This window comes from Pongo pygmaeus, chromosome Y, assembly GCF_028885625.2.
Source record: "Pongo pygmaeus isolate AG05252 chromosome Y, NHGRI_mPonPyg2-v2.0_pri, whole genome shotgun sequence".
In the NCBI taxonomy this organism is placed as follows: Eukaryota; Metazoa; Chordata; class Mammalia; order Primates; family Hominidae; genus Pongo; species Pongo pygmaeus.
The window spans coordinates 31,061,190-31,076,864 of NC_072397.2; the positions used below are offsets into that span (position 1 = coordinate 31,061,190).

Genomic DNA, 15,675 nt, shown 5'->3' on the forward strand with positions numbered 1-15,675 from the left:
GAGGTTATATGATACTACAAAAATTCCTTACAGAAAAAAATAAAAATAAAATAAAATAAATCACCAGACTAATATAATGAGAGCAAATATTTGCAAACTGTCCATCAGACAAGGGGTTAATCAAAATGTACAAGGAAAGAAAAACAGATTCAAAAGAACAAGAAAATAATAACCCAATTAAAAATAAGTATCTTCTGTTTACCAAAGAATACATATACACAGCTAACAGGTGTAGTGTGTGTGTGTGTGTGTGTCTGTAGCTGTGTGTGCACACACACTATATATAAATATCTCAACATTTCTCATCATCACGGAATTGCAACCTCTACCTTCCAGGTTCAAGTGATTGTACTGCCTCAACCTCCTAAGTAGCTGGGATTACAGGGGCATACCACCACTCCCAGCTACTTTTGTATTTGTAGTAGGGGTGGTTTCACCATGTCATCTAAGCTGGCCTCGAACTGCCACCCTCAGATGATCTGCATGACTTGGCCTTTAAAAGTGCTGGGATTAGAGGTGTGAGCCACCATGCTCAGCCTATTGCAACAAATTTAAGAAATGTATAAAATTTCTTAAATTAACCTTGTAACAAAGAAGAAATTTGCCAGGCACGATGGCACATGCCTGTAACCCCAACAGTGGGAGGCCCATGTGAGTGGATCACGAGGTCAGGAGCTTGAGACCATCCCGGCCAATATAGTGAAATGCCATCTCTACTAAAAACACAAAAATGAGCTGGGCTTGTTGGTGTGTGCCTGTGGCCCCAGCTATTTGGGAGGCTCAGGCAAGAGAACCTCTTGAACTTGGGAGTTGAAGGTTGCTGGGAAGTGAGATCATACCACTGCACTCCAGCTTGGGTGACAGACACTGTCTCCAAACAACAACTACAGCAACACAACTAGGTGTGTTTTTACTACATCGGGATTTATTTGTTCTAATATTTTCAGGTGTTTTATTTATCGGTTGAGTTTTCTGGCTAATGTATTGTTCATTTTTTTGTTCCTTCTGCCTAAATCCTTTTATTTCAGGAGATTCAGTCAATTAAACTTAAATTATCTCCAGAGTATGGCCCAAAATCACTTCATCCATTATCACTGGTATTAATTCTTTGGCTTTGCAGGAGTGTTTATTGCCCTGCTAGTGTCACCAATTGCCCTAGCAATTACTAATTTTTATTTGCATAGAAGATTAAATCATGAGATTGCACACTTTTGCAAGTGTTTATAAACTTCTGCACTTACCTTTCAAAGAAAAGTAACACTTATCCCCAGTGACTCCTTATTCTATAAAACGTACATATTTTTTATACATTCTAGTGTCTTGGAAGTCTAAATGCAGATCTGAATGAAATTAGTTGTTAGAAAATTTATAGTACTCGTGAAAATCATTATAGTAGTAGACAGAAATCATATGGAAATGAATTGTTTAGCTAATTTTGATATTCCAAGTCACAGCTCCAAATTTAGGATGACTAGAAAATCTACCACTAACATGTTAAATCACATGAGTTGGCAAATAAAACTTGTGAGATTATTTTTGAGCCATACTCTCTTCTCTCTCACTCTACCCTCATTCCTTAATTTAAGGTTATATTCGTATCCCTCATTACTATTTAGAATGCCCATTAGGCTGAATGAGAATAATATTAAAGGGAGCAGAAAAAACCACTAACTAAATCCCATTTTCATTTTTTAAAAACTATTATCTTATGACTGATAAAAATTGAATAGGAAAATTTTCAAAATTGTGAAAGCTAAATAAAACTGAACAGGGATGCATTTCAGTTAGAGGAATGATGATTACCCCATCCTTAATCTTGTTAGTGAACTATATGTATTCTATTTACTTGTTGGAAACAGAATGAGAGATATTTGTGTCACTTACATCACTGTAGGTCCTAAAGGAAGAACGTGCCAAAAAAAGTAATGCAGATTTATTTCTTCTAAAGTCTTTGCTGGAAAACATTAGGAAGCAAAGCTCATATGGGGTCTGTGCCCAAGGACCAATTTTTCTTCCAAAGATAAAACTCCTCCTGTAATTTGTTTATCAGTCTCTTCAAACATGGTGTCCATTCTCAGCATGCTGCTAATTCAAACACTTCTTGTCAGTGAATCCAGTATATTTCCATATCAAATCCAAAGAGAAGAAAACAAGATTCTGTATAATTCACTATACATGGAAAATGTAAAAAGGTAAATATGGATCCCTAATCACAATACAAATACATATATCTGGTTTAGGAAATAGTGAACCACGACTTGACATAATGCAGTCAATTTAAGCATTTGACATAATTTAGTCAATATGTCAAATAACTTGACATATTATTTCTTCAGCAAACATTGTTTCAAGGAAATAGACAATAAACCTTCTATGAGGTCTAAACTACCTCTTAACACCAAGATGATACTCCTGTATTCAAGTAGTAAGAAGAAAGGGATATATTTCTCATAAGTTTTCTTTTTGTGCTCTGCAGCCAATGTCTGCCGCCGACATTGACTAAAAAAAAAAACGGCACAAGTTCTAAGCCAAATCCAACCATGACACTAAGAAAACTATCTAGCAGATATTTCTTATTTGGAAAGGAATACAAAACAGTGAGTCCTTTAAGTTCCACTTGTTAGATGTTAGTCATTTTGCATTTAAAATACTGTTTCTTGGCTTGATGCACTGAAGTTATTAATCAAGTAAAGTTTCAATTTAAATAGAATGGAAATCTAGACTTTGCATGGTTATAGAACATGTAAATTCTATTTTGCTGGGGGGCCGTATGAAGCAGGTCATAATAGGTTCTTTCTAGACAAACTATCAGAGAAATTTTGTGAAGGTCAATTAGTCATTATGGGTGGGAAGCAATATTCAACAAAAATGAATAGGAAGGAAGACAAAAGGCAACAGTACTTTTAAATCAAGTAAATATTGGAATGGAATTTAGACAGAAAACTTTTCGGACTAAAAATTCTGTTAATATAATAAAAAGACATGAAATGTGTAAGAATGCAATGCAAATTACCAGAGAGACAACATAATATTTCCCCAGAAGATGGTGGTCATTTGTTAAAATATCAATGGGAAAAATAGACGTAGTAGTTTAAAAAAGAGGGAGGGAAGAATCAAGAAGTTATCTATTTTATTTTTATTTTATAAGATGTTCATTTCCTGAACTTTCTTTGCATTGCTTTTATTCTCATAACTTACCATAAACATCCTTTCCTCCAATTTGTTAAGTTTTAAAGTAGAGTATTAATTTCCTCAACTTCTGTTGTTTGTTATTCTGATCTAAATCACACCTTTAACTATATGCATGTATTTATTCAAAGACAAAACCTTTATCATATTTTAAAATACATCCTCCTGGACCCAATCCATCAATGTGATTGATTTTTTTCCTCTTCCGTATAATTTCTTTTATTCTCTTCTTCACTGCCCTGATTTCTTTATCTCACATATATAAAAACTCCATATTTTACGATCCACAGCAGAGACTGTCTCTTTTGGTACTGACATTTTTCTCTGCTTTTAATTTCAACAGAGAATTTCTATTAGCTATTTTATTTCCATCAGTTCATATTCTGTCTCAGGTTTTATCCCACAACAATGAAGTCACAGTCCTTTCTCAAAGGCCATGAGTGACACCCTAACTGGTAAATTTAAAAGGTTACATTGAATTTCAGGTGAATATTTTTTCCATTGATAATATGCTCTCACTTGAAAATTCCACTTACCTTACCATCCCCAACAGTCTACCAAATATACTATACTTAAAATAATCACATTTTTTGCCAAATATTATATATATATTATATATATATTTTTAATTTCTTGTCTTTGTTGTTTGTTTGTTTACTGAGACAGGGTCTTCCTCTGTTGTCCAAGCTGGAGTGCAGTGGTGTGATCAAGAACTCACTGCAGCCTCAAACTCCCATGCTCAGGTGATATTTCCACATCAGCCTCCTGGGTGACTGTGAATACAGGCACAAAGACTAGCTAATTTTGTTAGAAATGGGGTCTCTCCCATGTATACCAGCCTTGACTTGAGATTCTAGGATCAAGTCATCTGCCTGCCTCAAGCTCACAAAATGCTGGCATTGGAGGGGCTAGCCACCAGGCCTGGCCAAATATAAGTTACTTCTTATTCACCCTCTTCCTTGAACTATTTTTGATAAATTTGCTCTCAATCTCCAGTTATCTCTTCCTGTACGATGGATTTCTGAATGGTACTATGAGTCCCAAATGGTAATCTCCTGCCACTCTCTTACCAAAGACCAAATCATATATGGCTCTATTACACATACTCATGTTTAACAGGCAATTTGATCTCAAGGCTATACACTGAATTCTGGTGCTTCTTCCAAACATCTTCCCCCAAGTGTATCCCATTTAACCTGATAGTAATTACATCCTGTTGCAAAGGCCTAAAACTGTAAGGTCATCCTTGATGCTTTTCTTTTCATCTCCTCATTTCTATTGATCCTCAAATTCTGCATGTTTTCCTTTTAAAACAGGTCCAGAATCTAACCACTTTTCCCTATTTTTCCTGCTATCACCCAGATACAGGTTATCCACATTTCTCATCTGATTAACTCAGCCTCTTTACTGATCTCCTACCTTACACAATTACAAGTATTACACTATCACTACTATTACAACTAGGTGAATTATATCTCAGATACTATAAAATTAACCATTTTAAAGTACACATTCAGTGATTTGCAGGATATTCCCAGTGTTATGAAACCATCACTATTATTTAAATATAGAATGTTGCCCTTACCTTAAAAAGTAACTCTACCTATGAACATTCAATATCAGCTTCCCTTTTTCCTAAGCTAAAACCATGGTCTTTATAATGTCACAAAAAACCATATATTATTTTCTTCTTATTCTCTTTTCATATCTTCTTCTACCATCCTCTTTCTTGTTCAGAGCCTCAGTATACACTGTGACTTCAGCGGTTTTCCGCTCCTTTTTGTTTCAAGAAGTTTGCTCAAATCTCCTTTGAGCTTATGCTATTCACCTGCTGATAAATGAACCCAAAATCCTTATCCTTCTTACATAAAAATAAAATCACTAGATATTGTCACTACTTTCCACTAAAGCAAAAATGTAAGTTCCATCAGTACATGGATTTTGTCTTTGCTCAGGTGAACTGGCATAAACAATACCAAATGTATTCACAGTTAATTTGATCTTTTCTCATTTATTTATTTTTTATTTTTGGCACATGAGTGGGGTGTGATTAAATCTTTCTCTGTTGTTCAACCTGGAGTGGCAGGATCTCAGTTCACTGCAACCTCCGCCTCTCAGGTTCAAGCAATTCTCCTGAGTCAGTCTCCTGAGTAGCTGGTAGCTCAGGCACCTGCCAGCTTAACTGGCGGTTTTTTTGGGGTTTTTTTTGACATTTTTAGTACAGACTGAGTTTTGCCATGTTGGGTAGGCTGGTCTCAAACTCCTGAATTTGAATGCAATATATTATATAGACAAAGGAATACCTAGGGAGTTTTTAAATTATAAAGCTGTTTTTGTTCATTAATAAGAGTTTACTTTGAAAGTGTATTTTCCTTTAGAAAAAAATTAACTCTTTTTTTAGTTTGTTTTTGATCAACTAGTTTACCATTTTATTAGCTATCAGGTATATATTTAAAATAATTTATGTCAGACAATATTAAATTAAAAATATATGTATTTCTTAAGTGTTCCCCTATACTTGGTGTTAACTAAACTGAGTTTTATTGAATCATATGTTAAAAAACACTGAAACCTTAGTGTAAAAAGTAGCCAAATTTAATGGTACAAAATGTTTGTATTTAAAATGTGTTCATGAGAAATATTTTAATAAGCCAAGCCTTGAAGTTGCTTAATGTTATTTTATTTAAATTCTAAGAGAGGTATGGCTTTAAAAATCATAATGTGAGAAGAGAAACTTTGAGTGCATTGTATTACTTCTAAATATCAACCTCTGTCCAACAAAGTAAGTAGTAATGTTCAAATCTTACATAGAATTGAAACTCAGGGTGGGAAGTCATATAAGTAAATTAACAAATGATAACAAAATTTAGTTCATTTCAAGAGAAAACTGAGGTTTAAGAATACAATTCACAACACATTCTGTACAGATCTTTAATTGGAAAACGTGAAGTTATATTTGTTTATGTTTTTATCTATGTGAATGTATTTTCTAGCACATTGCAGAATTTTCTAGCTAAACTCACTGCTTAAAAGGTCAGATCTTTATTTGTCTTGTGGGATCTATGTACAAAGAAGAGTTTCCTCTATAAAAACACTTTTGTTTTTGTTAATTTATTTACAGTTGCATTGACATAGTAAATGTATATAATCAAAAGATTTTTTTTAAACAAACAAATTTTTTTAAAAAACAAACAGATAATGTCATTAAAATATGAACCTAAGGGATCTGTAGTTAAAAATCTGTATAGTTAATGGATTTGTTGTTAATATCAAAATTTAAAATACTCCTTCAAAAATGGCTGTATTGATAAATGAATTGTTGTTGAAATTAATTTGTCACTTGATGAAAAGACAAGTGGACAGAATTATTTTCATACTACAAGCATTATTTTTTCTTCTTATCTCAGGTTGTGAGCAGTTTTTGAGTGGGAATATCTGCTCTCTGTTAGATCTCACCCACCAGAAAAACTTATGGGACTCAAAAATACTGGTGCTAATTTTCACATGAATTCTGTGGTCCAACAGCCACATATAATACATTGTATATACACTATATATAATACATTTTATAATATATAATTATATAATATATTATGTAAATCCATATATTATATATAAATCTCTATATAGTATTATATAATTATATATTATATATAGTTTTTATATAGTATAAACTATATATAATATATATAATTTATGTGTGTGTATGTGTGTGTGTGTGTGTATATATATATATATATATATATATATATATATATATATAGTTTCCACCAGAAACAGTATTCTTGCAATTGAATGCATAGGTGAAAATATAGACAATGAGTTTTCAAAGATGAGAAGCAGAACAGTTAGGTAAACTCTAATTATTAATTATTATTACTTCGAAGATTCTGATAGCAGCTACTATTTTTCTCTCAGAAATTACTGTACTTTGAAAGAATTATGGGGGAAGATCTTCTTCATAATATGGCTAAAATCTCTGAGATACTATGACTGATATATTTATGTTATCTGTTTCATAAGCTGTGCTTTTTCTAAAATTCTCTCTATATTTTTCTCAAATGAGAGCTTTTTCTGCTAAAGAAACAAATTTCTTCTTCAAATTATGTTATGTGAACTTGTAAAAAATATTAGTTAAGAATTATCATGAAACTGCCTATGAAAGGTATTCATTTGAATATAAAATGGTAAAAAGTTAGATCATAGTGGTAGGTCACCTATTTAGGATACATCTCCAAATAAGAGAATATGGGATACCTAAATTTTGGTAATGTTTATACTCAAGATCTTTATTATTGTTATTTTTTTTTTACCTTTCTGTACAGATATTGATAGAAACTAAATTTAAAAATTAGAATATTTTAACTGTAGTAAATGGTTCTACAATTTCTTCTTTTTTTCCTTTCAGTGGGCAGAAATAGTTTGTCTTTTAGCTACTAGCTTCTCAGCACTTATCATATATAGGATTACAAAACACACACTTTCTTTCTCTTTGCTAGATCCAGTAAATTATATCATCCAAACATCGCAGTCGTGGTAGCTTTACTTTTAGTAGAGTCTTCATATGGGATGTTCACCAATACTTCCTTAACAACCACTATTGGAAGAAAAATTGTAACGTAAGTTCTGGTACTATAGCCTGTGTGCCCCCTAGGGTGTTGAATTTAACATATATAGTGATGGTTAATCATACCAGCAAGAAGCAAATGAAACAGACAGAATATAAAATTGCAAATTAGATATCTCACCTTTGTACTTGGTTGCTTTTGCTTTATGTTGTCTCGGCAACATACTGTGGCACATATGTCTGCCTTGTTTCTTTTTCTATGCAATCAGCTTCTCCAGGGCAGGACGTGGGTATTGTTTCTTTCTTTGTCACAAATCTAAGACAAAATTAAAAGCATACAGAAATTTCTCAGATACTTGTAAACAGACAATATTTTGCTATATGGCTACAGACATGTTTTGACTTTTGGAGCTTCTGTCTATGCTCCCCTTCCTTCCACAACTATGGTTAATAGGCATATTTATTGAATGTTAATAATTCTGATTTAATCATGTAAATAATCTTATGTAATTTGGAAAATGCATTATTCTCAAAAGAAGATTCTGAATCCTAGAAAGACCAATTAACTTACTCCCCAAACTGTACTTATTCCCCCAAAGTTACTCATGGCAGAGGACTCACTTGTCTTTACTCCTGCCTGCTTGACCAAACTTTACTGTATTACGTCCAGTGTATATTATTATTTTATTACTCTTTTATAATAACTTCTCTGTGAACTCAGTTATAATAGTCCATGTTTGAAATAAGCAATAATCATAAAAATTAAAAAATAAATTAAGTGCTTTGAAAATTAGGAGCATAAACAGTATATCACCTTATTCAGTAACTTTTGGTATTTCTTGTAACCTCTTTCCTTGTATTTATAAAGTTAAATTAGTGCATTACTGATTTCTTTTGATCTTTAATGTTGGTACCCAAGATAATTTACTAGAATTGTTTTATTTATTTGAAGACAAACCAAAGTTAAGTAAGACAAGAGACAGAAAAGAGTACAATATTAGTGTCCTAAGACAGCTTCAAGACATCTTTGTTCATTTAGCTGTTTCCAAACTACAGTCCTATGTACCCAAAGAATTTTGGTCACAGTTAAGGTAAATTTCATGTAAATGATTATTTCAGTTTCATAAAAACCTCAATACATTGACTAAACATTACTCAGAAAAAGGCTTCATACAAAGGACAATATGTCAAGTGAAATTAGCCAGGAAATATAAAAGACAAAGATTGCATCTTTTTATTTATATGTGAGAAATAACAAAGTTGATCTCATGGAGGTAGAAAATAGAATGACAGATTATTATAGGCTGTGAAAGATATTGAGCAAACAAATAAGTGAGTTAGTTGATGAGTAAAAAATACAGTTAGAAGGAATAGGTTCTAAAGTTTGATTGTATAAGAGGGAGAATATAGGTATGAATAATTTGTTATAGATTTCAAAATAAATAGAAGTTTAGATGTGGAAAGCTGTTTACACAAATATGTCAGTAATAATTTAAGGGGTGCATTAAAGAAGGACATGGTGATTTCCATTTGAAGAATCCTCTCCAGGATGATTGGGAGGTGATTAGAACCAGGACAACATGATGCATTCACTTGAGGTAGCAAACTTACAGAGATGCAGCAGTAATACAGAGATAAGATTAATCTACACATATTTCTCTTACACTCTCTAAGGAACAGAAATTCCAAAATCTAAGTCTAGGCCAGAAGAGAAACATAGACGGCAAATAACAATAGGCCAACTAGGAAGGGCCATAACATAGTTGGATTACAATGTACAAATATCAGTAGCCCTGATGATGTATTTATAAGTCTCGACTAAGGTAGACTTCAAGTTGCATTCATACTGGTTGATGCTACTGCTTATGTACTATAAAAGATAAAAACATAGTATATTCTAACCAATTTGAACAAACAAATTGCTGTTCCTCAAGCTACACAACACACTTCATATCCTATTGTTTCCAACAATGGGTGTTGAGATATTAAGTCAAATAAAAAATTATATGAATTATTTAAAATCTGAAGGCGCTTATATCCTCAGTAAACCCTACATCTAACAACAAAAGCTTTAAAATAATATAGAAATAGACTAGGAGACTTACTGCTCTCAAGGAAAATTGTGACTGGCTAGCAAAGCAGTCAGAAATCTTGGCACAATGGTGATTCAAGGTACTGTGGATTCTGATAATATGCACTTCACTGGGATAAGATGAAACCAAATTTTAGAAGCATCACTTAATAAATTCTACCACAAAAGTACCCCAAGCACAAAAATATAATCTACTATGCTTCACACATTGTGACATAGGAAAATTGTGCATATTGGTTTTAATATTTTAGAATTTCTATTAAAATATATCCATATTCTTTATCTCAACAAGAAATTAAACTATCAAACATTAAAGGTGAAGAACGTGTATAATTAAAATCTTCTTGTTTTTTACATTTTTCCCCATTTTATATTTTTTCTGGTGATAAAAAATAAGGTTTCTGAGCAATACAGCTGTTATTCTGGGCAACTGTTGTAATTCAGGTAATTCCATCCCTTGGCTACATGAACTTGATGAGAAGTCATGCTGAATGTTACTTTAAATGATTAACCTGGCCGGGTGCAACGACTCACCACTTGTAATCCCAGGAGTTTGAGAGACCGAGGCGGAGGTGGGTGGATTGTGAACTCAGGAGATCCAGACCACCCTAACTAACACAGTGAAACACTGTCTCTACCAAAAATACAAAATTAGCCAGATGCATGCCTGTAATCCCAGCTACTTTGGAGGATGAAGCAGGAGAATCGCTTGAACTCGGGAGGTGGAAGTTGTAGTGAGCCAAGATCACAACCATTGCACTTCAGCCTAAGCAACAAGAGTGAAACTATCAAAAGAACAAATAAAACAAAAGAAGAAAGGGAGAAGGAAAGGAAAGAAATAAAGAAAGGAAGGAAGGTAGGAAGGAAAAGAAATGGAAAGGGAAGGAAGGGAAGAAAAGAGAAAAGAGGGAAGAAAAGAGAAAAGAGGGAAGAAAAGAGAAAAGAGAAAAGAAATCTGCATTACTCACATTGTGGCTAATCTTCCCAGAATATTTTAACACAAATATTTGTTTTAACTTAGAAGTGCTCATAAATGGATTTTATTTATATTTTTGGTCAGTATTTGTTCTTTATGGTAAATTCCGTATTAAAGCTGGCAAAATTGTTAAGTTTTACTGCCACTGGATTTTAAGAAAGACTAAATAAATTACTTTATACTCTTATTGAAATATCACACATTTTTATGAACTAGGACAAGGTAGCACCTTATTACAAATAAAATATCACAAGGGTAAAATAAAACATGATCCCACTTAAACTATTCTTCCTCCGATCATCTTGCCAAAGCTGTCCTAGAAATTTTTTTTTTAATTTGCAGTCACAGCTGATAAGTTACAAAATATGTTATAAAATAATAATTGAAGACCATATAAGTAAATCATCAAAATGAGTTTTGAAAAAGAAAATTATTATTATTATTATTATTTAACCTGCTGATACATAGAGCCTATTGAATGAGGATATAATGGAGCATCTTCTGTTGGAGAGGTCTTATGCCCATCTAAAGCGTCATGGTCAACTGGCTCCAAATTCTAAATATTTAAATATCAACAATTTGATTATAAAAGTAACTTTATACCTTATAATTTATTTTCTTTGTTAGAATAAACTTTTAAAAAATGCAAGAAAGCTGACAGCTATAACATCTTTACAATTCCTGCAAATGATTTATAATTTAGGGAAAAATTCTGAATTATTTTAACTACATAATTTTTAGGTCATTTCACACAAGTTGCTTCCAAAAGGAAACTGCTTTTCGAGAACAAACAAACCAATGCTAATAATTTCACAAAATAAATATTTTTAAGGGCAATATTAATACATACACATTGGCTTATGCATTTAAAAATTACTTCTCTTTTTCCCAGATATATCTGCTGCCCTTTGGGGGCTTCCCTCAGCCACCTCATCTAGACAAAGTTCTCAAGCATTTGCAAGTGTCATCCTAGCACTATTTGATTTTTCTAATAAATAACAATTTGATGTTTTATTGTTTTGTACTGGCGGACAAAAATTTTTGTAGGCATATTTAATTCTTTCCAGTTTATGGTTTTCTTTCAATTTTCTATATACACTAAATGACTCAATTTTCTTTCTTTCTTTCCCACGTGAAAGCACAAACACAGTCCTTCACTTCCACAAATTATGCAGTTGAGTTTCCCACATTTGGGGAAATCTCATGGGTCAACACATCTAGAGTGCAATAGATCTGCCTTTCCTTGGGAAAGCCACCTTCGTGATCATGGTGTCTCCCCTGGCAGGGAAGTATCCATTTTCTTTTTAAGACTTCCATTAGCCTTTGAAAGAAAATACAAATATAAATGTAATAGAATTCAGAATAATTTTCAGTATCAGCTTAAAATGTTAATTTCAATCATCCATGATTATTCTTTTCTAAAAGAGTTCTTAATTCTGACACAGGCTTCTACAAAATTGTAAGAAAAAACAGTATGATAAACAACGAAATGACTGCTAAATAAAACTACCATACATTTTATGCACTGATATACTCATTTTTGATAGTGACTCTTAGAGTGTTCTATTGTATCTAACAGCCATTCTCGGTCTTCTGGAATTTTATCATGTGCACTATGAGTTTTAAAAATAATCAGATGAAAATAACTTACAATATGTAGTAGCTAATATTTTACTGCCTAATGTGTGTCATTCAGAACAAGTTTTTGAGGTAATCTAATTAATATCAGTTAGTTTCCTAAGCAGGTAGCATTAGTAAATCCATTTAACAAATAAAAAATCAATTACAGTTAGAACAAATACTTCACCAATTATTACAGATTTAGCCAGTTGAGGAGCTAGTTAGCAATCTGACCCAATCATCTGACCTTTTGGTGTATTATCAATTTAAAATATTATGGTTAAGTATACTATCCATGCATTACTACAAGTGAATTAAAAACTGTAATGCTATAATACTTTTCATAGTTCTATTTTTTATTCTATACTTAGGATTATGCTCCCTGGCCCAGGCTGGACTACAGGGACAAGATGATAGCTGATAGCTCAATGAGGCCTCATGCCCCAGGGTTCAAGGAACACTCCTGCCTCAGCCTTCCAGCTACTTGCGATTAGACAAATGCACCACCATGTCCCACTCACCTCATTATTTTTACTAAATATGAGTAGCATTTTATGACTACCTTTTTAAAGAAAAAACAAAACTTACTTGGTTTTTACTCATTTTTCAGAGACAACATTTTAGAATGTAAAGCAAGAATCTCATGATAATAAAACAGTGATATTAATTGGCAGTACAAAATTGATTTCAATTCTGACAGTAAAAGAACACACACGATGAGTAAAACAATTTTCAACGACAAAAATAAAAATTGCCTGATTTACTAATGATCAGTCATTTTCTTTCACAGCTGGCTAAATTGCAATATATTTACACTGCCAACTGTTTTATGTTCTCAGGAATCAATATTAAAAATCACAAAAAGAAGACCTCTGTCTGTTTTGTCATCACCATGACAGATAAATAAAATAGTTTTTTTCTCTCTACCATGTATCTTACTTAATAAAATGATATTATATTCCAAGTCAGAGGCCAGGTTTTTTTTCTTTTTGCCATAGGAACATTTATAATATATATTTCTTTTGAAAAAGGTAATTTTTATAATCTAATTTCAGGTAAAGAATAACATGGATAGGCTTCTTCTAACACTTAAACAATACATATTTCATTATCTTATTCTCTTAAAAATTATAATAAAGTGAAAATCATGTCATTTGCCACATTATTAATAGTATCAAAAGTTTTCATGTGAAATTTTGATTAATATTATCTTTGCCTATATTGTTATCTGCTGCCTTGAACAGTGTTGGTACTCAGCAGATGCTAATATATATCTGTTGAATACTGCCTATTGAATAGACTAAATGTTCATTAGACAAAATATTTCAAGCTTATCTTAATAAAGAGAATAATAAATTTATACATGAAACCCACATTAATCCACATCAACTATTTTCCACATTATGTCAACATGTATACCTTTAATGTAAACACCTCCTTGGATGAGATGAGGCTAAGATGTGATCTAGCCTTACTTTAGGGCAAATACAAGAAGTTACGTAATAAACAATATATGACTACAAACAATTTTTAAAATGGTATAAATTAAATTCTATTGATAGGGAACTCAGTGTCATTCATACAACATTAATTATCTCCTTGAAATCTATGATGGTGGACCAAAGAACAATTAGAAAATTTTAATTGCTAAAATCTAATATTTCTGTTGTTTAAAATTTAAAATTATCTTTTGCCTTTAATTATTGTGTTCTACAGCTTTATAATTATTTTAATATCAGGTTTTCAGTGTGCTTATTATAATGTTTATTGAGTGAAAATTGTGTGTTTGTGTGTGGGCATGTGTGTATAGAGTTTCCAGATGTATAGTCTGATTGTTTCTAGAAACCTATAACAATAAAACTTCGAATCTCCTGGCAGAGTTGGGCAACTAATTCTGGTGCAAATCTTTGGCTTATTTTATTGCAGATGACTCAACTAAGAATTCTAGAAGAATGCTAAAGATTTGTGTTGAGCATTAACATAGTTCTTTAAAATTATAATTTTTCTCGAAACCAGTCTGGCCACGATTGTGAAACCCCATCTCTTCTAAAAACACAAAAATTAGCCAGGCATGGTGGCAAGCACTTGTAATCCCAGCTACTCAGGAGGCTGATGAAGAGAATTGCTTGAACCCAGGAGGCAGAGATTTCAGTGAGCTGAGATTCCACTCCTGCCCTCCTGCCTGGGTGAGACAGCGAGAATTCCTCTTACACATACATGCACACACACACACACACACACAAATAATAGTAATAAAAAATAAAAAAGAAAAAAAGCTCTTTTTCTTACATCCTGATAGTCTAACTACTTAGAGGCTACAGATTGCTTTTGGATAACTTAATGTTGTCTGCCATGATAACATTAACTTTTCCAAAAATGTTTCCATTCTAGGACATTACTTTCTATGACTGTTTTTCATTGTTACTTCTGTAGTAACACATGTATGCTTTTAGATGATTCCAAATTCTGGACATATGTATCCAACTCCCCATTACAATTTTTTATTTGGTGCCCCATATGTTTCTAAAATGCAATCCGCTCAAAGAGGTTCACTTTTTCTATCAGTAAATTGCATTACTATACTCTCAGCTTATCAAATCACACCCAGGACATAGGTGGTAACATCTCTTTCCTGCTCCACTTCCTCAAATATCCAATTACGAACACCTGCCTATCCTAACTCATAAAGAGCTCATAAATCTGTCCACACATATATTCTACATTGCCAGCTTTTCTAATATAGAGCACCCACAATTTTTTTCTACAGATTATTTTGAATACTTCCTTACTGTGGTCTATTGTGAAATTTTCTACGCTATAGCCAGTGAGATGTTACTAATATATGCCCTTTGTTGTCCTCTGATGGTTTATCAAGTCACACTGATTATCTCACATGATTGCTAAAAAGCCAAGTTATGTCAATAATAAGTCTGTACCCACTGTATACTTAAAAAAATCAACTTAACAAAGCAACCTTTTTCAACTGCAAGATGCTTTTTACTCTCCAAATCTAAGTCACATACACCCTATAATAGGCAGATCTCTTTGTATTGTATTTTTTGGTTATGATGCTTTGTATCCCACCTGAGCTCTTTATTCAGTACTGTATTTTCAATATCATAATTAAGACAGATTCAAAATACTTTATCTGAAATTGAAAAAGCTCAATTAAGCAAGACTTTTTAAAATAAGATTGGTATGTAACTCAATTTCTGATGCAATAAAGACTTA

The 15,675-nt window shown here is 32.4% G+C and overlaps 1 non-coding gene across 1 annotated transcript; it reads right to left on the reverse strand.

Annotated features, from left to right (window-relative positions):
- Positions 1–11,957: 11,957 nt before the first annotated feature.
- Positions 11,958–12,117, reverse strand: LOC129026025 (U1 spliceosomal RNA). Its single transcript, XR_008497407.1, has one exon. It is a non-coding gene; the product is annotated as a U1 spliceosomal RNA (small nuclear RNA).
- Between the last annotated feature and the right edge of the window lie 3,558 nt (positions 12,118–15,675).